Genomic DNA, 24044 nt, shown 5'->3' with positions numbered 1-24044 from the left:
ACAATATATGAGATCGAATATTAAGGTAGTAAAACCGAAATGAATCATCCCATAAACATACAATTTGATAAAAGCATTCAAGCACAGGCTATGTAAACCGAAAACTATCACAAGAAAAATTACCAATCAAATAATTTTGTTCATAATAGACCAATACAATCAATGAAAGAAATCAAAAATTGATGTCTATTTTTCCTTGGATTTCAGAATTCTTCAAAATCTTGAGATCTCTTGCGCTTGATATGAATGATTATCCTAATTCCCTAAAGCGACCCTTAATTGAAGACTAATTCCTCAGCCTTGTGGAAGTTGGATACCTCCTTGTTTACTCTTTTGGTGAGTAAATCCAGTTGCTTGAGAGTTTGAGCTTGAACTAGTAAGGAATTTTCAAGAAAACGTTATAACATCAGAACTTCCAGCTTGGTTTCGGCACAAGTTCGATCCAACTTGTAGAATTCTTTTTCATAATCAATCATACAAGCTGAAAGATTCATATTCATATAGGAAGCGAATCCGTTTCCATTGAAATTTAGATGACCTAAAGAGTCACTAGCCAATTTTTCAGCATACCTTTCTGAAACTTTTGAAGAAAGATTTGCACACAAATCTGATTTTTCCATGATTTCTGGTTTGAGGCATAAGACTGAAACACTCATATAATATCGAACCTTATATAAATCAATAGTTACTAAAAACTTGTTCATTGACTATGGAAAACAAATATTCTACCTTAATAGAAAAAATAGAAGATTTTAATATTAAGGACTTTTAGGAAATTGCGATCTTGTGAATATTTTCATAAATTTCCCAAGTTTTTCGAACTGTTCCAAAAATACACTAAACTCATCAAACTTAGTTTGAGCACTCTATGAGTCAGTGCATTTCTTTCGGATACTAAGTATTTGAGCGAGACAGATAAAGCTTTCCATGGTTATCAGAAAAATGCTTCTTGCCTGATTTATTAAGAACCCTAACCCCTTTTGACGATAAACCAAATTTAACATAGAAATTACTATCATCAAGATATTTAGGAATTACCTTTGATCCGGAGACTTGATTTTCTTTCTTTAGAAGTTTCATGACCTTCTTTGGTATCCACTTCCTAGAGTTTGTAGCTTTCTGATCCTCCTTCCTTTTGTGATGAACTGTTAGAGAATTATTTCGAGAATCCTTTGATCTGAGATGATCATGTTTGTGTGTGGCTTATTTAGATAAAGTTCTCGTATTAATCCTTGGGATGAGGTTCGAACATGGTAAACGTCGACAGTCCTTAATTAGATGGCCTTTGTTTCCACAATAAAAACATCTTCTATCGTGATGTGAAGATCTTATATGAGAGTAGTTCATCTCTTTATTTCCTGGGGATGCCATGTACTTTTTACAGACATGAACCTTCTTTTGAACACCCTTAAGGTTGGAATTCTTCTTTCCTCCTGGAGGATGGTACAATCTAGATTTCTTGGATTTTGGGAAAGATGTATCCAACTGACTCTCAGACATTAATGAACACATATCATCCTCTAGCCTGTTGACATGTTCGGTGACAGTCTTTATCTCAGTGTTATATGAGACTTTTAAGGCATTGTATTCATTTATTGTTGTTTTTCTTAAGAGCTCGGTTTTCTTTTCTTGATCAATACTTTTCTTTAGCTTGGTTTCTAAGAGATTGATCTTTGAGGATGAATTAACCTTGTAGGATTCTAATTCATTTTTACATGATGACAAATCACGTTTGAGCTGATCATTTTCAACTTTCATATGACCTAAGTCTTTAAGAAGTTTTCCTTCTCTCTTTAACGCAAGCGTGAGCTCAGTTGCACAGGAAAGAAATTCTTTCTTTAGTTCATCAAGTTGGGATGTTTTTATGTTCACATAATCAACACCATCTTTATCAACGAGTGATTCGGAATCAGACTCATCAAGTGTGAGTACAGGACTTAACTTCACCTCTTCTTGAGAGCATACATACATGTTTTCAGAAGAGCATGAGGAGCTTATATAATACATCCCTTCCAAGAATTTTCGGAAGTTAAATCCAGGGAGATTTTCTTCAAACCTTGTGACACGTTAACTGAATCAGTCAGAAGATTCAATTATTATAGGTTGGATCACACCAAACACAGATTGTTAGATCTTTTCGTGTTTGCCTGCTCTGATACCAATTGAAAACGCGATGGTACACAAATATACCTCAAGCTAAAACTTTTCCTACCTATAAGTCCTTTATCCGAAAGTGATTGTCTATGGACTGAGTCGAGACAGTACAACTAATCGATTCACACTTTTTGTGGCCGTCTATGGATACGAGATCGAGACAATACAACAACGAAGTATGTTTACTTGATACAAAGGTTCGGTCTTAACCAAACAAAATATGATTTCTTATCAAGTAAATAGGAATTATCATTTGTGTAATTTACTTTAATTATAATAAAACAATTATAATGCGAAAATATAAAGTAAATGACATAGCAAGATTTTGTTAACAAGGAAACCGCAAATGCAGAAAAACCCCGGGACCTTGTCCAGAATTGAATACTCTCAGGATTAAGCCGCTACACAAAAGTACACCTAACTTCGTATAGTTGATACCAAGCAACTAAACCTATAGTTCACCTAGTTCCGTCTGTATTCCTACGCCTCCAACTTATAAATAAGTCACGTACTTGGAAAAATTCCTTTGGTTCGTATTCCAAACAGTAAAGGAACAACAAATATGTTTGGTATCAACTCTATTCAACCAAGTGATATGAGTCGGACAAAGGATATTCAGTTTATCTTAACATAAACTCCTTCGTCAGGTCCTTAGATCTATCTTATGTTCAATTACCGATGTAATAATCGTTTAAGATTAAGCCAACAACACTTTTAATCCAAAGAATTGTGTTGATACCGATCTACTCAATTAATCAATCCAGTCTACGACAAGGATAAACCGATTAATTGGATCCTCTTTTACCAAAAAAAATATTGTGCACACCAAAGATTATAAACCCAAGTCAGATCTTCAATATCTTCTTTGTCTTCAAATCTTCTCAAATCTTCAATAAAATCCTGCACACAATCACTTGAATCTCTTGTGATCAATCACGCACAGAATGGAGTTTATTAACAATGGATTATCACAAGATCGTCTTTAGAACTCACAACAGTCTAAAGATCCCTATCGAAACTCTGAACTAGTTTGAGTGAATCTTATATCATAAGAGAAGATTCTCAAGAATAAACAAACTAGGTGAAATCAGATTTCAACCACCGTTAGACAATCAAATCAATCGAAAACAAAAGATAAACCGCAATTATCTAGTTTCCCACCAACGGTACACGCTATAGCTTCTCAATCCCAAAGAAGACTTTAAACTGAGCGGCCGTAAGAGATTTCGCCTAATTAGGTTACTCTTCTCTCCGAATAGGCGGCTATACCAGTAACAACAACGAAAGAGGAAGTCTGTTGTTACGAAGGATTAGTTTGCTAGAAAGGCATACTTCAAGTATTTATAGACAAGGAAGTTTGGACACCAAGGAATTTCCAAAATTGAAAATATTCTCAAGATAATCATTAAAGCAAAGATTCGGTTTTCATAATTCCTGGAAATGCTATGTCCAAAAATAATGGTCGAAATCTCTCGGAAAATCTAATTAGTAAATGCACATTACTAATTCTGGAATTTTCTTACAAAATGAAATTAATAACCTTAATTAAAAGATTCTTAACTTACTTATGTTTCGATCCTGGGATTCTCTTCCCTTATCCGTTAAGGAATATCTTTGAACAATTAGAGAAATAAACATTCATAGTATGTGTTCAAAGTATGTCGACATCCTTACTTTGTAAGTTCTCTTTCACACTTACAATCTTGAAACCGATTTGCCACACTTCCAAACAAGTTTAGAATTGGTTCATCTGACTTTCAATAACTGTGTGATTGATCAAACCAACATTCAATCACAATCATGGGTTTAACGTTTCTACCAAAACAAGTTTCGGTTCTACCTTCATGTGAGTATTGTGCATAGTCACACTAGCTTTCCAAAATTCGATTTACTAGGTACTAGGATCAGTTTCCCACATATATATGGTATATAACTTATATGGGTTGCACATGTCCATAGGATCGGTTCCCCTTTGCCTAAAAAGATGTTGCACATGTCCGTAGGATCGGTTCCCCTTTCTGCTATAAACCTTGCTGCACCACGTACAAGGATCGGTTCCCCTTGTGATGTACTGCTGATGTGGTTTCAAGTTGTTGTAGTAAAAAAAAATAGAGTTCGTTCAAGACTTGTGAAGGTTGTGCTTTTAGATTTAAATTTTAAAACTAAATTTAATAAAGCAAATTAAAACTGATTATATTAGAAAGAAAAGGGTTCAGGATTTCACCATTCACCAAAATTCATGTAATTTAATGTTAATTTTTATCATGCAATTCTAGACAATATAACTCCAATCAAAAGAAATTGTGATTCTAATCATTACCTAAATTAGATTTTCAAAACATCAATTGTTAATCGCAAGAATGAAGTATCAAAAGCCCTAAACTAAGCATACTTCATCAAGAGAAAACACAACTAATTAATAAAAATCATTACTCAATTTTCGTTCGGTGCAAATAATCATAAAAGAATTGCATAAATAAATTCAAATAAATTTTACCACATAACTTTTGGAAGAATGGCTTCCTCCATCGCCCCGGAAGATTGGGTTTAGCTCATCATTGTGAAAACGCGCTCAAAAGTTGATTTCATTGCTCAAAGTGTTTACAAATGATGAATTGGAGAAAAACTATTAAAAATCGGGTGTTTGCAACGTTTTTAATTGTTGCAAAACACTGTTACATAAAACGATAAAAGCCAACTGTCGCTGTTCAGCTTCTACGACCCCCGCCTGTGTGTCGTTATCACTATTGATAAACGACTGTCTTCGTGAGTCTGTTCTTCGTGTTCTTCAGTTCTGCAGCAGCAAAAATGGTGTTCTCTGCAACTCGATTTTTTCGGCTCTGTGATGCTCTGTAACTCTCCCAAACTCTCCAGACCCTTTCTCTGCTACCTCAAGACCCTTTTTATACTCCACAGCGACAGAAATCTTCGCTCATTACTCCGGAAAATCTTTCCATAGCTCGGCAGTAAATAAAAAATAATCTCGGAAAATTTTCTTTCCTTTCTCGCCTCTTCATGCGTCTGCAGCGGTATGATTCGTGAAAAATATCCTTGCTTAGATGGTGCACCCTTCTTCAGCATGCCAAATCAATCCAGGCACGGAGTAATCCTGTGAACATCTCTTTCCATGCACACGCTTCTCTGTTTCCTTCTCGCCGAGAATCCAGCCAATTTTAATCGATCAAATCACTCATGATAGTTTTGTTGGGACATATCACAACTACCCAACAAATTTCAGCCCTTTAATCTACCCAGAACTCCTTCAAACTTCGATCGAAAATCACTCAGTTATGTTCTTCATTTTCCCGCCAAAACCAGAATTTGAATGATGAGGATGGTTTCCCCCTAACCAAAACGGGTGTGCAAACAGCAGGAGCCCAACTAAGATGCCCCTTATAAATTGAGGTACCACTTATCCAAAAGAGAGAGTCCGAATAACACGTGTCCTCCGGGTGCTTTAGACAACTTTTCGAGCTGATTTTTCCAAAAATATTTATTTCCAAAAAAATACCTACACACACACAAAACACCATAATAAGTACGAAAACGAGTACTAACAATACGAAATATTAAGGACAAATTAGACACATAAGTGCGTCTATCAACTGCACCTCTTACTAGGATCGGTTCCCCTCTCCCATAATTGGTCAGACACACAAACCCAATCATACCATCTCGGGTGATTACTTAAGATCGGTTTTACTGATAAAATTTATACCAATACATAAGTCAGGCCTTTGTGAATAGTTTTACCAAGAACACAAACAAGTTGTGAGCGGTTATACTCAATCAGACATATTGGTTGTTCATAAGATATGCAATGAATAACAAAACCAATAACACCTGGCAATTTCCTTTTCGGTTCACAAACAAGTTTATGAACTTACTTCCTTAGAACACATGTAAACGTTGTTCCCTAGGATGAAATCCTCACCTCATACCCATACATAATCACAATAGCATTCAAATGATTATGGCGATGCCTTATCTACAAAGTTTAATGGTTACGCAATAAACCTCGTGTTGTATTCCTTAATACTATGTCTATCTAGAGTTCAAATATGCTTCGCATTTATGTTTTCAATATGAACGACTTGAAAGATACGTTAGGGAATGAAACAGTTCAAGTCAAATATCACTAACCTCAAGTGGAAGGATGATTGTTGTCGTTGTATCTCCTTGCTTCTTCACATCTTCAAGATTTAGCAATACTTGTAATGTCTCATATTCTAATACTTTCAATCTAACCTATACGAAGTTGACTCTAGTACATAATCAAGCGACTCTTAACATGAGTTTTGATTCACTAAAATATGACAACCAAACTTGACATACCAACGCTTGGTGGGTTCAACCGAGCAATGCTCTAACAATCACCTACAGTAGGCCACATATTTTGATAGAGTCCTGGTAGAAAACCATCTGGTCCAGGTGTAGTCCAATAATGCATACTAAAAAAGACTTTTTTTATTTCATCATTAGTAGAAATATCAAGAAGCATAGCATTATTATCTTCAGTAATACAAGGAGAAACATTAGAAAAATAATCATCAGCATTAGGTGGGAGACTAGACCTACTAATATTAAAGAAGTGATCCTTAATATTATTTGTTGTATCTATTCTATCTGTAATCCAAGTACCCGTAGAATTTTGCAATGTGTCTATATTTTTTTTTCCTCCTAAAATTAACCTTTTAATGATAATAAGCTGTGTTTCTATCTCCATTCCTAAGATCTTCATCTTTGTTTCTCTGTTTCTAAAAATTCTTTTCAATATCATACCACTGCTTAGGCTCTTCAATCACATGTTTGTTGTCATTATTATTAGTCCTAGTTAAGACCACTAATTGAGACTTGATATTATTGATATGAGTGGTTATATTTCCAAAACTAATATAATTCCATTTCCTGAGATCCTACTTGGTATTAAACAAAGACTTAGTAAGTCTATAGGCATAATAACCATTATTATTCACATTCCAACTATTTTCGATAACTTTATTGCATGAATTTTCCCTAAACCAAGTTTTTTTTTACTTAAAAGGTTTATATGTATCACTTTGACCTTTAGTAGTAGTCATCATGATGGGACAGTGATCATACGCAAGAGGAATAAGATGATACACTGCACAAGTAGGATAAAAATTTAACCAAATATCATTAGCAATAAATATATATAGCCTTTCTAAAATTAGAGGACGACCATTTCTTATATTGGTCCAAGTATAGGGATTACCTATAAAGTTTATGCTATGAAGGTTATTAACATCTAGAAGATTATTGTTCTCATCTAAAACAGATTAACAATTTTTGTTCCCACCATCTTTCTCATCTTGAGAAAGGAAATTTTTTTAAGTCTCCAGCAACAATCCATGGAAAATTCATTTGGGTTGAGAAAATGTTCATGTAATTCCACTGCTCAGTTCTAATTAGAGATCAAGGGCTCCATACATAAAAGTTACTAGAGATTTTTTTGTTTCTAGCATCCATTTCAATAATATCTTTCCAAGGAAGACTTAAACCTTCAGATACACCTATTGGGTCCTGAAAAACATATTAGTGTATGTGTTATAACACAGCTCGGTTAAACCCACTAAGCGTTGGTATGTCAAGTTTGGTTGTCATATTTTAGTATCAAAACTCATCTAGAGTCGCTTGATTAAATACTAGAGTCAACTTCATTTATGTTAGACTAGAAAGTTTAGGAATGTTGAGAAGTACAAGTATTACCATGAAGACCTGAAGAATGAGAAGAAGTAACGACTGCAACAAGGACATCATCCTTCCATTTGAGGTTAGTAATACTGACTTGAATTGTTTCCATTCTTAATGTATCTTTCAAGTCATATTATATTGAAATCATAATATGCGAAGCTGTATTTATATAATACTATAGTGATTATACTTGGTCATATCATTATGATCAAAGTGCCAAGGAATCTATTGAATTACGAAGTATAAATGCTTATATTTTGGAACTTCGTAAATAAGAGATCAACATAATCTTTGTATTTATTTATTTGATTATATGTAAGCGATAAATGTTGATTTCATCCTAGGAAACAATATTTTATAACATTTGTTTAAAAGAAATACATATATGAACTTGTTTCATAATCGAAAGAAAATCATGATTGGTTTGGTTCTTTATTAAATATCTTTATAATGACCAATACAAGTTGACAAGGTAGAACCTATCCTAACTTATGTTGATAATTGAGGTATAACCGGTCATAGCCTATAGTGTGTAGAAAGTTGTAATTGGTCACAAGTTACTTTGTGGAGCAAGGTGTAATCGGTCACAAGCTACATTGGGAAGTTAGTTGTAATCGGTCACAAAGCTACTTTTGTAAGCAAAGTGTAACCGATCACACACTAACTCGGGAAGTAAGGTGTAACCGATCACAATCTGAACCAGGAAGTAAGATGTAACCGATCACAAGCTACCTTTGGGAAGAATAGTGTAACCGGTCACAACCTACTTTGGGAAGCATGGTGTAACTGGTCACAACCTAGTTTGGGAAGCATGGTATATAACCGGTCATAACTTACATTGTGAGTTATGGTATAACCGATCCTAAGGATCAAAACCGAGTTTCCAATATTCACATATCTCTTTATGTTTTATGTGATCTTGGAATTAAGGTTTGCTGAGAGAAACTTCTAGATGTCGACATCATTTGAACATGTATATAACTTTTATCATTAATTGTTCAAAGATATTCCTTGATTCTTAAAGAGACTCCATACCGAAATATTGAAAAGAATTTATTTATGATTTTCATAATATATGTTAAATTACCAGCAATTAAAGCATATCCTTTGCAGAATATTATTAGTTAATATGCTACACTAATAGTAGAAGTTTTCTATGAGAGATTTCAGAAATATGGTTTGGCATTTAATTGATAATAGGAAAACCAAAATTTGGTAATGTAATGTTAATATCTTGAGATTACTTTTGGTGTTGGAATTTCATTGTTATCCAAACAACCATGGTCGATAAATACTCGATTTTTCATTTCTTGCAACCTGTTCTAAGAGTCAGGAAAACATTATTCTTATTGTTTTTGGTGGAACCGTCTATCCGGAGAGGAAAGTACCTTAATTAGGCGAAACCTCTTACGAGCACTCATTTAAAGACTTCCATGGGATCAAGAAGCTCCACGAGTACTGTTGGTTGGAAACTAGATAATTGCACTATTATTTTAGTTTTCGATTATTGATATGATTGACTAATGGTTGTTGAAACTTTGATTGCACCTAGTTTGTTTATTCTTGATAACCTTCTCTTATGATATAAGCCTCACTCAAACTAGATAAAAGTATCGACGGGATCTTTAGAACCATTTTCGGATCTAAAGACATCTTGTGATAATCCATTATTAACAGACTCCGTAATGTGTGTGATTGATCACAAGATGATTCAAGTTGTGTTGTGCAGGTTATTGAAGGCAGTGGAAGATTTGAAAACAAAGAAAAATTTCTTATTAGTTTTTGTATCTTGTGAATTTAGTGAACAAAACTTGATCGCCTGGGATCCAACTAGAATCATGTTTATCTTTGATATACTTGTTTGTCTAGCTGTGTTAGATCGACATCGCTTTATAGTTACTCTTTGAGTTCTATATTGATTGATTGCGAATCTAAATATTGGTTATTTCGGTAATAAAATTTTAGATTGATCTAACTAGATAAAGGAGTTTATTAGTTTAAACAGAAGAGCCTTTGTCAACAACTCACATATCTTTTAGCAAAGATTGATTAAAGTGGTTTCCAAAAAGATTCTTACTTTGATGTTTGGAATACGATCCAAAGGAATTGTTATTCACGTGCATGAATTTAGGAGTAGTCTACTTGGTCTCAACTATACAAAGTTGGTATTAGATTTTTTACAACGGCTTAGTTCTGAGAGTATTCAAAATTGGACTAGGTCCTGGGGTTTTTATGCATTTGCAATTTCCTCATTAAAAAAATCTTGTTGTGTCACTAATTTTATTTCCGCATTATAATTGTTATTATAATTAAGTAAATTACATATGTACATTAATTCGAATTACTTGACATTGATCTTAATAGTCAACCAGTTATTACCGTATTTATTATCAAGTAAATATGTTGTTGTCATATTGTCTCGACCTCGTCCATAGACAATTACACAAGGTTTGAGACTTAAGTTGTATTTTCTCGACTCTGTCACTTAAGATACCGTACTTATATGTTGATATTTAAAAGATTGTGGTGTATTTGGGTACCCTCATCTTTTCATAATGTAGCTAGAGATGTATTGTTTCATCTTCTTAGTGATATTTCTAGTTTTAACTAGGAAAATAATATCTGTATTATTAGAATTAATCAAATCCTTCAAATGCTTTCTAGTGTCCCTGTTACCAAAATCACAAACATTCCAAGACAAGATTTTCATGATTTGAAAATTTTGAAATGGAAAAATGCTTAAATAAAAGTTGTGAATAATGCAGTTTAAAAGGTTAATGCAGTAAAGATGTGAATAAAGTTTAAATATTACCTCATTCTCCCCTGTCATGTTTCCATATTTCTTATCCTTGGTTTCTATTTATTGTTTGTTTTCCCGAACTTCCCACATTGTTATTTGCAATATCAACCTCTAGAGGTTTTTTTCCTTTTCCACCTTGAGGGTCAATGAATCTCTGTTTTTTCCCTAGTCTTGATTCAAATAATACTTCACCATCAGCTTTAGATTGAATTTTAATCTGAATTCCATCTTTGGGGTTTCTAGAAATTGGATTTGGGGTTAATACAACATTATTGCAAGTTACAACAATATTTTTATTCAATCTTCCTACTCCTCCAAATGGATAAGTCTTAGCATGTACAGCTTTTACATATTCAGTTGCATCCTTACAAACTCCCTGGAATTGATTTATAATGAAGCACTCCTTGAAAATTTTGTAAGCTTGTTTTTCATAAAAGAATCTGACCCATTTTGTTACTCCAGCTGCTGTGATAGCTAGCAAACATCTTCTTAAAGGAGTAGTAAGTTCAATCCTTACAAACACTTTGACAGGAACTTCTTCAACTGGAATTGCATTTTCTGGTTCAATAGCCAGAACCTCACCTAGCAGCTTCTCATATTTTCTACAAATTTCACATTCATATGCTCTGGTTGTAAGTATTTTAATTGAATCTAGTACACTTACTTTGTCCAATCAAGCTTTTGGTGTATTAGACCTTGAAAGTAGTCGTACAAGATGCATAAGTGATAAGTGTTTAATTCTTACATATTTACTACCTAAATTTATATTTACTAGTTCTCCATTTTGTACATATTTGATAAAGTTGGTTATCTTTGCAGTTTTTAGGAAATAAAGCTTGTTAGACCATAGCTCGGTTGAACCCACCAAGTGTGAACCAAAAATCATTTAAAGAGTCGCTTGATTATATGCTAGTGTCAACTTCGTATAAGTTAGCTTGAAAGTATTAGGATATGAGATTTACAAGTATTACGTGAAGACTTGAAGAATGTGAAGAAGTAAAGAGCTACAACGACGACATCATCCTTCCTCTTCAAGTTAGAAATATTTGACTTGAACTGTTTCATTCCTGACATATCTTTTAAGTCGTGCATATTGAAAACATAACTGCGAAGATGTGAATGATTATACTCTAGTTAGACATAGTATTAAAGAATTACAATACGAAGTATAAGGCTTATCTTTTGAACTTCGTATATAAGACATCGACATAATCGTATGAATGCTATTGTGATTATGTATGGGTATGGGTGAATATTTCCACCTAGGAAACAATATTTTACATTCGTTTAAAGGAAGTAAGTTCACAAATTTGTTTTGTGAATCGAAAGGGAAATCTCTAGGCTTATTGGTATTGTTATTCATTGCAAATATTTTGAATTACCAATATAAGTGATTCTGCATAACCGTTCATAAACTTGTTTATGTATCTTGGTAAAACTAATCATAATGCCTGACTTTTTTATTGGTATGACTTTTATTAGTGAAACCGATCTTAAGTAATCACCTGAGATGGTATGATCGATATTGTGTAATTGGTATGACCAACTCTAGACATTGGGGAACCGATCCTAGTAATAGGTGCAACCGATCACAAGTAAAGGGGAATCGATCATTTTAAGAGGTGCAACAAGTTTTTAGTAATTGTTGAACCGATCCTATGAATTATGCAACCGAATATAAGTTAATACCATAAATATGTGGGAACCTATCCTAGTACCTAGTAAACCAAGTTTTAGTAACTAGCGTGACTAATCCTAGTATCCACATGGAGGTAGAACCGAAACGTGTTTTGATAGAACCGTGAAACCCATGATTGGTGATTTTATGATTATCAATCACATAGTTCTTGGAAGTCAGATGAACCAATTCTAAACTTGTTTGGAAGTGTGGAAAATTGGTTCCAAGATTGTAAATATGAAAAAGGATGTACAAAGTAAAGATGTCGACATACTTTGAACATGTACAATAATTCTTATATTTTATTATTCAAAGATATTCCTTAATAACTAAAGGAAAATTCTAAGATCGAAATAAATTGAGAATCTTTTAATTAAGGTTTTTAGTTTTTATATATGCTATTTAATTTCCAGCAATTAAATGCATATCTCTGGAGAATAAGAATTAGTAATGTGCATTTACTAATTGGAGATTTTCTAGTGAGATTTCGGACAAAGCATTTCCAGTAATTATGAAAACCGAATGGGATTTTATTACATATCTTTGAGAATATTCGGTTTTGGAAATTCCTTGGTGTCCAAACTTCCTTTGTCTATAAATACCTAAGTTTGCATTTCTAGCAAACTAATCCTCAGAGCCAGGAAAACTACCTAGTTGTGTTGTTACTGGTGGAGCCGTCTATCCGGAGAGGAAAGTACCCTAATTAGGAGAAATCTCTTACGACAGCTCGTTTTAAAGACTTCTTTGGGATTGGGAAGCTCTACGAGTACCGTTGGTAAGAAACTAGATAATTGCAGTGTTATTAGTTTTCGATTGATTTGATTGACTAACGGTTGTTGAACTTTGATTGCACATAGTTTGTTTATGCTTCAGAATCTTCTCTTCTGATATAAGATTCACTCAAACTAGATCGAAGTGTCGACGTGGATCTTTAGAACTATTTGTAGATCTAAATACATCTTGTGATAATCCAATGTTAACAATCTCCGTTCTGCGTGTGATTGATCACAAGAGATTCAAGTTATTTGTGTGCAGGTGTTTATTGAAGACCTAAGAATATTTTAAGACAAAGAATATATTTGGGTTCATAATCTTTGGTGTGCACAATACTTGATTCGGCTGGAGGGATCCAACTATAATCGATTTATCTTTGTGATAATCTTGATTAATCAGTTGTGCAGATCGGCATCAATATATTGTCTTTGTGACTAAGAATATTGATTGTAAAATCTAAACCCAACTACTTTGGTAGTTATATTTTAGATAGATCTTTTGACCCGACAAAGGAGTTGATTGGGATAAACGGAAGAGCCTTTGTCAAACTCATATCACGTTGTTTGAAAAAAGTTGTTATAAAACAAATTTGTTATTCATTTACTGTTTGGAATACGAACCAAAGGAATTGTTCCAAGTGCGTGACTTACTGCAAGTTGGAGGCGCAGGGATACTGAGGGAACTAGGTGAACTATAGGTTTAGTTGCTTGGTTTCAACTATACAAAGTTGGTTTGATTTTGTATAACGGATTAATTCTGAGAGTATTCAATTCTGGACTAGGTCCCGGGGTTTTTCTGAATTTGAGGTTTTCTCGTTAACAAAATCTGACTGTGTCATTTACTTTTATTTTCCGCAATTATAATTGTTATTATAATATAAAATAAATTACACAAACGTTAATTCCTTATTACTTGATAGTCAATCCTATAGTGTTTGGTTAAGTCCGAACCTAGTATCACGTAATCAGACTTTTTTGGTTGTATTGTCTCGATCTTGTATCCATAGATGATTACACAAAGTGTGTATACCGATTAGTTGTATTGTCTCGACTCAGTCCATATACAATCACTTTAAGAGAAAGGAATTATAGGTGGAAAAGTTTTAGATTGAGTTATATTTGGGTACCCTCGTCTTTTTTCGAAGCTCAATGGGTTAAAATATTGAATTCTGCTGGAGGAAATGAAGTGAACTGGTGGGCAGAGGCTACAAGAAGGAAAATGGGCTGATATCGTTTTGGAGTTATTGGCCCAAATTTATTAAAGCACAAGTGTGGGAACTAACTAATCACGTGAAAGATATGGAGATGGAAAATAGCTTTCCATGCATAATACGGGATTTTATTTCATTTATAGACACAAGTTAATAATCCTAACTTTTTGAAGAAAAGAGGAAAATCAATATATACACATGCAGAGGAAGAGTTAGAAATATAAGCGAAGGAAGTTATATCTTTTGGTCAACAACAAAAGTTGTGATATGTTTTAACAGTTATATATTCCGAGACATGTTCGATTTTTTCTTGAGTAATATTATGAGTACTTTTAGAGATTGCTTTGAATGTTTGACATAATTAATTGGTGGAACTCCGGTTTTATTTATTTTGGATTCTTTTTTTATCTTATTCTTTTTTTATATTTTCTCAATTCATATATCTTGTTAGTATAATTAATTGTAAATCAAAAGTAAAAATCATTTAGTCCCAGTGGAACGACCCATCTTTTATACACTATCTCATCGATATCCGTGCACTTGCGGTACACAATTTAAATCCCATCAAGTTTTTGGCGCCGCTGTTATTTTTAGTTTCTTTTAAATCTTGCATATATTAGGCTAGTTTATATTTTATTTCTTTATTTTATCTTGTTTCCTTTTATTTTCTTGATTTTATTTTGGGTATTTTTCTTATTTATGTATTGCGGATTTTATCGGAAGCCAAAAGTGGAAAGTAAGATTTGCTAAACAAATGTAAGTAAAAAAAAAAGTAAAAAATCTTAGATTTTATCTAGACCCTTTCATAGAGCCTGAACCGAAACCGCAATTAGATGTACTTGTCTTAATCAAGAAATTAGACAAGGATGTGCTTCATTTGTTCATTTTCTTGGCATTTTTTTTATTTGTGGTAGCTTTATTTAGTTTTCATGACCCACATAGGTTTCGACTATTGCTATATGATTTTGTGTGGTGACTAATTCTACCAACATCTGGCTGAAGACACTAAAACTATCGCTCAATGGGAGGAAACCCATACTTTTGCTGATGAGTCCCTTTAGAGGGCCCAATTGTTGTACACTAGTAAATTTTCGTTTTCGTTTTAAATTTTCTGTCGTATTCTCCATCGAAGGATTGTTACGCTTCATCCAGGTACTATCTTTCTGTCATACCTCTTTATTCCTCTTGTTATTTATATTTTTGGTATTGCACTTTAATTTGAAACATTGAGAACAATGTTAGCTTTAAGTTTAGGGGTAAGGGAGAAAATTTTATAGTCGCACAGTATCTGGTTAGCTAAATTTGAATACTTTTTCTACACGAAAAGATGGAAATTAGAATTGTTATGTAATTTGACTTTATAGAGAGAAAGTAGATAATTTGACATTCTTGAGAGACTATAGAGAAATTAGCATTTTGGAGAGGCAAATAACCTTTGAGAGGGTCGTGATCATGGACCTAACATCCATGCTGGAGAGACAATTAATCCATAAGGAAATGCCAGAAAGACAGAGAAACCTCATAATGTAGTCTTATCATCATCAACCAGTGGAGCATCATCAAAATCTATGAAGAAAGTTTAAGACGTTCAAGGTTTATAAACAACCATACAAGGAAGAGAAAAATTCATTATCAAACTTGAGGACTTAGTTAAAAGAGAAAAGAAAATCAAATGATGAAAGTTGATGAAATTTATGATACCAAGACATTACAAGTTTTGAAGATTCAAGCATTAAAGTCATTCTCTCATGACCATGTTAATATTAATTTCATATTTTTTGTAAATTCCAATTCAATTTTATTCAAAAAAAAAAAGAAAGATTTGAATATAAATTTTTTAATGAATAAGGCCATGTGGAAGAGAAATCTATGAAGAAGTTTTAAGCATGAAGAAAATGAGGAGAAAAGTTAATAAAATGTCAAAGTTCAGTTCAAAAGTTTATCATCAACAGTTGAAGCCGAAGATGACAGTTGAGCACTATGGGAAAATCGAAGAGAAATGCATAGTGGTTTATTTGTCAGTCCGCTTTCCATCTGACACTAGTTCAACTCATCACACATACTCTCTCTCTCTATCCTCTATTGAATGGATAAGACCAGATGTTGAGAGGGTCTATCTTCCGATGCTAATGCCAATGTAGAGTGGACATCTCTCCGCTGTTGAGAGGTAAAGATCTCTCTTGAAGTTTTTCCAGTTTTTTAACGGATCTTTCTCCTCAGTTGTTGAACGGGTCTCTCCCGCTGTTTATCGGATATTATGGTAGATGTTTCTTCTCTTGCGCTCTAATTACTTGGCGATAGGTTGAGGAAATTTATATCCTCATAACTTTTTTGATACTTGTGACTAGTTAGGTTTTGTGGGTACACCTCTTGTAAATCCTCTGGAGACAACACTCGGTCATTAGGGTCACCTAGGGGTTTAAAGACTTGTTACACACGCTAAGTACAATCGCAATGCCTGCGACTAGGGATGTCAATGGGTACCCATTATCCGAAACTGAACCCAGTCGAATTGGGTCCGGTTCGGGGTCCTAAAATTGGACCCATTAACAAGTTAAGACCCGACGGGTAATTACCCGATTGGACCCGAATCTTAACGGGTCCAAACGGGTAATACCCGCGGGTAACAGGTACCCGGTTCTTCATTCTTTTATTCCCCTTTTTAGCAAAATTACAAGTATTTAGCTGGGGAAAATATTGTTTAATCCTATTTTATGTGATTCCAAGTTAGTTTGGTCCACCAATAAAAGGGGAGTTTTGTTTGGTCTTTATTTATTCAAAAATATTAAAACAAAAAATAAAAATAAGGAAAAGCCGTTTTTTTTTTTTGGTCAATCAAAAAATTTCAATTTATTCAAATCAAACGTGATTACATGATCGCTTAGAAGAATAACAAAAACATCAAGGTACAGGATGATAAAACCCCTAATACAAATGAAGATATCAGAAAAAAATACATCGCAAAGAGAAAGAGCCATATACCGTAAAGATACCACATTTTTATAAATGTAGTAGGGAAGAATGATGGTATAATCCGGAATCGATTACGACCATTTAATCTGATTTTCTTCTTCTTCTTCAATAAGAGATACTCCTGTAAAAAAGGAGTTATTTTTCCAAAATCTTGTAGATCCAAACGAATCCGGATGCCCTGAATCCCTTGGATTGAATATAGATTCTGAGCAATACCGTGTTGGATTGTTGATGCTTTTGAATCGAGAATAACAAATCATGAACCAGCGATCAAGGTTTGGATAAATCGCCCTCAAAGCAAAGAGAAACTCTCCCCAATTGGCGAAGATAAATCGCTCCAAATAGCGAAGAAATGTGTCAAAAGACATCACAAAAAAAAGAAAAAACTTGTCACGCGGGATAACTTCCTATGTTAGCGGCTTTAAAACCGTTGACTATTATTTGCATAGATTTTAGGCCGTTGAGATGAATGTCTAGCCATGTCTTAAAATAATTGTAAATAAGTCCTCTACTTTAATTTTACGAAATTAAAATAGCATAAGTGATGTAGGACATCCGTTAGATTTAGGATTAATAATTTTATTATTATTTTTAGAGTTTAATTAATTTAATATAGGTATTTCTTATTTTTAGAAGTTATTTAATTCTAGAATGTCATTTATTTTAGGGATTTCTTATGTTTCAAGTTTCAGTCTTAGAGTTATTTAAATAGGAGACTAGTCCTATATAATCACATACTTTATTATAAATCAATACTGAGATTTCTCAACTATTCTTCTACTTTACTACCAAAGTTCTTTATTCACGCTTCCGTCCTGCATTAAGTGACATCTAGAGCTTCGGCTTACGATCCTCTTATTATTTTCTTCTAAATTTTCTTTACCCTTTCGTCACCTCTACTTATTAAGATCTCCATATCTTTTCTTCTAAACCCCGTTATCAAAACCCTATCCATTTATTTTCAATTATCAGAAAAAAAAAACACGTAAAACGAAGAAAAAAAAATAGACAAATGCTATCCCGCACTGTTTTGCGGGTAGCTATCCCGCTCAAGCAGGCTTCTTTACCGTTAGATGATTAAATTAACGGTTAGATTCAAATTCAGGAAAGGACTCACCATTTTTCCTAAAGGGTTCAAGTCTGTTAGATCTGGATTTTAGCGTGATCTAACGGTAAAGAAGCCGCTTGAGCGGGATAGCTACCCGAAAAATAGTGCGGGACAACATTGCCCCTGGATATCGTCATTACTGTTTTTCTACCAAAATCCATCTCCATTACCCATCACGTCCAGTTACCAACTTTTGTCCACCATTATCTTTTTGTCCTTATTACTCTTCACCGTTTCCCATTCATCTCTCTCTTTAGTGTTCCCGAGTAGAATTTCTCCCCAACAGCACTAAGTCCAACCGGTAACTCCTAAGCCCACAAAGTCCAACCGGTAACGTCTGGTTTTAATTAATCATGACTGGCAAAGAAAAGGACAGCGGACAAGACAATCGTGCTAGTCTAGAAGATATCTTTCGTGAAATTGAAGAATCTCAAGCGGAGACTCGATGTAATCTTGAGATAATCTCAACAAATTTAACTGTTCTTGGTGCTTGTAGACCCATTTACAATGATGATTGTCAATTTCATAATGTTGAAGCGGACGTAAATTGTCATCTGTCTTTTGCGGAATTACAAAAGGAAAATTTTCATCAACTCGCACAATCTCAAGCCGAGTTCCAACGTAAATCCACGGAATTATAAAAGAAACGAAAAATGGGTCATTTGTCCAAATATTTTTAAAACATGGTTTTAATGGACGAGTAAAAATTATTACGGGTGAAATGGACAAAAGAAAAATAGCAAGGATGAAAATGGATTCATCCTGGCTTAAATTTAAAAAATAGCGAGGATGAAACTGGATGCATCCTGATGTAAATTAAAAATAAGAAAAAGTATTTGAAAATGGGTAGGATGAAACTGTTTACATCCTGACTAGTTTAACATTTTTTTCCATTTAAACAGTATCAAAACCTACATGTCTTTTTCACCCAGGAATTATTGATTTTGGTGTTTTTAACCAATTTTGTGCAAAAGAAAAGTCTTCAACATCTCACAGAAAAAAAGCTTATTCTGGATCAAATAGATCGGTCACAACTCGATATCCTTCATGAGGTTACTCCTCCAATGATAGAGGCTCCAACAACAACTCTTTCTTCACCAATTATAGAATCACCATTCATACCTATTTACAGTGATGTTTGTGTTCCTAACGATGAAGCAGATGATAATTGTCATGTCTTTTATGAACAAAAACAAGTTGAAGAAGTTTCACCAATATCAACACCGTAAACACCATCTTCTTGTAAGTCTCCTAATACCATAATTCTTGAAAATCAAAAGCTATGCGAAAATATTTTCGTTAGTCAAAAGTATTGCCAGATAATTACTACTCCAAGTGTTTCCAACATCGACATCAATTTTTGTGTTCAACAATCAATTTTATGGTGTTCTACTCTACGATCATCAATTTTATGGTGTTCTACTCTACGATCATCAACTTACTCAAAGTATATTATTTGTTGGGCGGGTCGTTTACAATATTTGGTGAACTCGAAGACGACTTCTATTCAAGATGGAGGGCTTGATGTAGCACATGTTCTTGGGTACTTTGTTAATTCGAGACGAATTCTTTTCAAGATGGCGGGCCTGATGTAGGAAATCCGTTAGATTTAGGATTAATAATTTTATTATTATTTCTAGAGTTTAATTAATTTAATATAGGTATTTCTTATTTTTAGAAGTTATTTAATTCTAGAATATCATTTATTTTAGGGATATTTTATGTTCCAAGTTTGAGTCTTAGAGGACTTTACTATCAAATTTCATTATTCACGCTTCCGTTCTACATTAATAAGTGTATATTGATACTTCATTTACATTGACCTTTTCATGGAGGAAAACAGAAACTGTATCTCATCATTAGGGCTGAACATGGTCTCGGTTTTCCGCATGAACTGGACCAAACCAGACCGATTCGTAAGAAACCAAACCATTTATTAATGGATTGGTTATGATAAAACTTTTTGAAAATTGACTTTACTGGTTCGGTTTTGGTTTGACCTCAAAAACCGGACCAAAAACTAATGGAAAACCGGTTATGTTCAATCGTTAGATTAAAACCTAAGATTTAATCTACACTCTTCGTTTTTCTTAACCCAAGTACTAGATATTAGATAACATCGACCAATTTTTTAACCTCACTTTAGTTTTCCAATTTTTTTCTTCGCCTCCTTCTTCGGTTCATAGAAGAGAACTATATTCTTACTAATGATGTCAAGATTTGTTACAAAATCAAATCATGCATCATGATCTCCAGTAGGTTAAAATTCTATTGTGATTATTTTTATTTTTTAATATTTGAATTCTCGGTTTCAGAAAAGTCAGTTTTCAATTAACCCAAAGGAACAAACCGAAATCGGATAAAACTATTAAAAAACCGAACCAATAGTTAATAGTTCGGTGATGATAATATTTTTTAGAAACCGATAGTATTGATTTTGATTTTGTTTGGCCGGAAATCGAACCGAAACCAACCATGAATAGCCCTACTCATCGTCACCATTTTCCTTTCCTTCTTCATACAAACAGTAGCATCCTCCTAAGAAATTTTCATTATCATCTCCACTAATCAAACAACAAAAAGATTCCCAAATTTATTCATGAATCTATCAACTCAATGAACTCAATCAATTAATTAAGAACTTGATTCTTATTCAAAATCGTCAAAGAGTTGAACACAATCATGGTGAATACCCAGAATCATTTCTACACCAAATAAACAATTCAAAAATCAGAAACTTTAATTTGGGAATTTAGTTTTTTTGATTGATTAGGAGATGGTAACGACTGAATAAGGATCTTTCAAAGAAAATGCCACTGTTGTTGGATCTAAACGAAGAAGGAGAAAGATGAAAATGGTGGTAGTGAAACATAAACTTTTTGTTTTTCTCAGTAAAATGTCTTGTAAATGAAATATTGAGATCTTCAAGGATGTTTAATTTCGTTAAATTAAAATAGAGGATTTATTTGTAATTTTATCAACTGATCCAACTGTACATTCTTCTTAACGACTATTATTATTCATGTATTATCATCCAACAATCATTAGCCCGCTACCTTATAAAGCTTTCCCGCACAAATGTGCGGGATAGCACTGCCCAATTTTTTTTTCTTACAGAGAGAAGAGGGAAAGAGAGGAAAGAAAAGAGAAAGAGAAAAGGCGATGAAAAAGCAGTATATTTTTGAAACAATAGAGAATTGTTTTTAAAAATCATACTAAACAAGCCCTTAATTTGAAGTTTTTTTTATTTGGAAAAAAGAGAAGAATGATTTTTTGGGCAGTAGTCCATTTTGGTGGGGACTACTAAGTGATAAGAATATCTAACCTACATTTTTAAGGGGTGTCCTAGAGTGTGGAAATGACTAACCTATCCTTAACCTAATTTAATTTAAAACTAATCTAATAACCAGATACATATAACCACCACCTCTTCCCATCACCGCCCACCACCTACCACCTCCGACTACCACCACCAACCACCACCACCTATATATATCTTAATTTAAATCAGTAACAAAGATATTCTCATAAACCCATTTCTTGCCATTCGTTTTTGGTTGAAAAAATGAGAAGTAATCATCAAAAAATGAGTTGAAAATGGAAGTTGCAGAGAGAAGTACGGTTAGGAATTATGTGAAAAACTTTGTCGAACTAGCCAAACTCAACTGTAATGGAGGCTTTTTTTCCAGAGAAAAGTTCGGTTATGTCGCAAAAAGTTCGGTTACGTCGCAAAAAGTTCGGTTACGTCGCAAAAAGTTCGGTCGCTTCACAAAAGTTGGGTTTCGTTGCAAAAAGTTCGGTTTCGTCATAAAAAAATCTTAACGTTGCAAAAGTTCGGTTACGTCGTAAAAAGTTTGGTTATGTCGCGAAAAGTTTGGTTACGTCGCGAAAAGTTCGGTTACGTCGCAAATTTTTCCTCCTAACCAAACTTTTCTCTGAAAGAAAAAACTCCACTAAAGCTGAGTTCGGCTACTTGTATTTTCAGAAACATTAGCTGAACCACACTTGCAGATGAGTTCGACTACCTGTTCTTCATATGTCGTAGCCGAACTTTTATAAATTGTTCATTTTTAGGGATGTTTTGGCCAATTCAAGCACCACTAATTAAATTTGAAGTATCCGTGAATACCCAAAACATCATACTCGTGTTGTGGCTCTTAAAGAAAAAGATCTAATTTTTTTCTTCCAAAACCCTCATCTTAATTATCATCTTCATCTTTTCTTCTTCTTTCTCTCGTTTTAACAAAACTGTCTTATTAATAACTCACTAATGACTAATTAATCATTACACTAACACCAAGTAATCATTACACTAACAATGATTTAATTAAAAAGAGTTTTTTTGGTATTAAAAAAAAACTAAGATAAGGAATGACCCAAATTTACTTCAAATATCCATCCCAAAAGACTTGGTAGTCCCCCACCAAAATGGGCTAGTGCCCAAAAAAATAGTTCAAAGAGAAACCCTACCGGGCTTTTAGGCTTACGAAGCTCCATAAAAACCCATGATGAAGCTCGATTAGCCGAGAGTCCGAGACCTTTCCATCTCAGTCAAATAACAACCAACATCCAACGGTTGCCAGAACTAATTAGTGTATCAAAAGCACTGGATCTTGATTCCAATTTTTCTCCAGAGTCTTCGGTAATTCGTCCACTTTCATCCCTCTCTCTCTCTAGAAGAAACCTAGAGAGACTGAGAAAGTGAGTCCACACAGAATCAGCAGCAGAAGAATCAGGTTATTCAGAACAATGGCAATGGTTCCATGTGGTAGTGCGATTGTACCTCAATGCGGAATTAGGCCTCGATTATTCTTCAGATCTTCTTCAACTTCTACAAGCAATATGATGCTGCGATCATCCGATTACAGGTTAGTATACTTTGCAGTTTTGGTTGCCGTAAGTAATACCTGAAGATGGTGTTCAATTGCTCAGCTATTGATTAATCAAACGGCTTCATGTCAAAAAAGAATGTGATTAAGATTTTTTTTTTTTTTTTTTGAAATACTTTGATCATTGATTAATTCGTTGGTTAATCGATTCATTGGATAATCAATTCATTGGTTATTAGTTCGGTCTGTTCTGATACAAAATCTAGTCGATTGTTTGAATTGGCGGTAAAACAAAGTGTGTGCATGGTTTGCGAAATATGTGTTTTGCTTTAGAAGAAGAAGAAGAAGATGTGTGGACTTCTATCGTTTTGTCATTTTTATGCGATTGGTTTTATTGTTAGTTTCCTGGTAGAGTTGTGTAATTCGGTGTGTGTTAAGTTCATTCTAATTTATGATTATAGAGCTCCAACATTGATTATGGAAATGGAAGTGTCCAAGGCAGGCCTATAAAATGCTATGGGAGAGTGAATGTAATTCCGTTCTCTATCTGTCTATGTAGTCGTGGGTGATCCCATCTTAGAATGCCAGCTTCCCTGGCAATTGGTTCCTTCAAATAGCAGTAAGGAAATGCTACCCAGAGATGGTGGAATTCCAATTGACAGTTTGATTTGCTAGAGATGGTCAAAACAAGGCAAGATAAACTAGTTTTTGGGTCCCATTATCCCTTTTTCAGCGGTTTTGAGCTTGTTGTTTTTTTTGTATTTCCCAAATCCCTTTTGAATTGTGTCTCTATGTTGAAGATT

The 24044-nt window shown here is 33.8% G+C and overlaps 1 protein-coding gene across 5 annotated transcripts in view; it reads left to right on the top strand.

Moving 5' to 3' along the window:
* Positions 1-24044, top strand: part of LOC113286811 — a 75556-nt gene that overhangs the window by 43263 nt on the left and 8249 nt on the right. For all 5 annotated transcript variants that reach the window (XM_026535435.1, XM_026535434.1, XM_026535433.1 and 2 more), the window contains exon 1: positions 23061-23280. The gene's annotated coding sequence lies outside the window, so the exon portion shown is untranslated. Of the gene's footprint in view, positions 23281-24044 lie in introns of those variants that run through there.

Source organism: Papaver somniferum, chromosome 6 (assembly GCF_003573695.1).
Source record: "Papaver somniferum cultivar HN1 chromosome 6, ASM357369v1, whole genome shotgun sequence".
In the NCBI taxonomy this organism is placed as follows: domain Eukaryota; kingdom Viridiplantae; phylum Streptophyta; class Magnoliopsida; order Ranunculales; family Papaveraceae; genus Papaver; species Papaver somniferum.
This window is presented reverse-complemented; position numbering and strand designations above follow the sequence as displayed.